Source organism: Odocoileus virginianus, chromosome 4 (genome assembly GCF_023699985.2).
Source record: "Odocoileus virginianus isolate 20LAN1187 ecotype Illinois chromosome 4, Ovbor_1.2, whole genome shotgun sequence".
Classification (NCBI taxonomy): Eukaryota; Metazoa; Chordata; class Mammalia; order Artiodactyla; family Cervidae; genus Odocoileus; species Odocoileus virginianus.
The window spans coordinates 44,501,244-44,502,844 of NC_069677.1; the positions used below are offsets into that span (position 1 = coordinate 44,501,244).

General features: G+C 39.7%; 1 pseudogene; it reads left to right on the plus strand.

The window, feature by feature from the left end:
- The first annotated feature begins 229 nt into the window (after positions 1 to 229).
- LOC110139232 (mortality factor 4-like protein 1) lies at positions 230 to 1,026 on the plus strand (annotated as a pseudogene).
- The last annotated feature ends 575 nt before the right edge of the window (positions 1,027 to 1,601 follow it).

Below are 1,601 nucleotides of genomic sequence, written 5' to 3' on the forward strand. Positions count from 1 at the left end.
GGAGGAGGCAGTGGTGGCCAATCACTTGTAAATGGTGAAAAGCAGGATCAGAGGCCTTAATTCCAGGAGTGTGAAAGAGTGCTGTGCTTTCATGGGACTCTTCTTTATTTTATTCTATTTTTGGGGGAAGGGAGGGGGGCTTTTCTTCATGAACCAAACTGTGTGAAGTTGGCCATAAAGGATAAACAAGTGAAGTACATTACAGTGGTTGGAATAAAAATTGGGATGAATGGGTTCCAAAGCAGGGTACTCAATATGTGGGCACCAATCTGCAGAAACAATGAGAACTTCAAAAAGCCAATCAGGAGCAGTATGCAGAGGGAAAGACCAAGAAGGGCTGCCCCTGGAAAGAAGACCTCTGGTCTGCAACAGAAAAATGTTGAAGTGAAAACAAAAAAGGAACAAACACAAAACATCTGGAAATAGAGAAGGTGCCAATGAGACACCTCAGTATCAGGGGAAAGGGGCCCAAGTAGATCCTACTGCTGAAAATGAGGAAACATTCACGAACAGATTTGAAGTTAAAATAAAGATTCCTGAAGAACTAAAACCATGGCTTTTTGATGACTGGGACTTAATTACCTGGCAAAAACAGCTCTTTTATCTTCCTGCCAAGAAGAATATGGATTCCATTCTAGAGGATTATGCAAATTATAAGACTCTCAAGGAAACACAAATAGTAAGAAGTGTGCTGTTTAATGGAGTCCTGGAAAGGATAAAGGAATACTTCAGTGTAAAGCTGGGTACTCAGCCGCTCTACACATTTGAGAGACCACAGTGCTCTGAAATACTCGCAGACCTCTCTGATGCACCCATGTCCCAGGTGTATGGAGCACCGCATTTGTTGAGACCATTTGCGTGAATTGGAACAATGTTGGCCTATATGCCTCTGGATGAGAAAAGTCTTGCTTTATTACTGAATTATCTATGTGATTTCCTAAAATATCTGGCAAGAATATTACAACTTTGTTTAGTGCCAGCACTTATGAAGTGGCTTCTCCAGAGTACCATCAGAAAGCTGCGTGAGGCATTTATACTCACTTATGTTTGGATCTCTGTAAACTCATTTTTGTTTTTCAGTCTTTCTCTTGTATGAATAATGTACTTTGGAAATGTTAGTGTATAACAGGATTGTTGGATATCTGTTTGATTTCAAAGAGAGAAAATAAAAGGAGTTACAGCTACTTTTTTTCTTTTTTTTCATTTCAAAGTTGCTACCAGGTATTCAACGATGGCCAATAGAGAGACATACTGTAGAGTGTTTCATTGCTTAATTGACACAGCTGCTTCTGAATGTTTGTGGTTCGAGTGTGTAGTGATACTACACACTTTTATAATATGTGTTAATGCTGTGTGACAAAATGCTCTGATCCCTAGTGCCAAAGGATCAGTTCAGCTGAACACACATCCATTTTCTGTCCCTGTCCCCCGCTTTTTAAATGGTGCTTACTTCAAGACCCCGTCCTTTACAAGTCATCCTTGTTGTTCGTTAGGCATTTTATCTTTGTTCAGAATGTTGAAGGATGGTCACTTGTTTCATAGCTTTTGCATTTTATTACATTTTAACATGACAAATACATTGCACTGTAGCTACAGTTTCC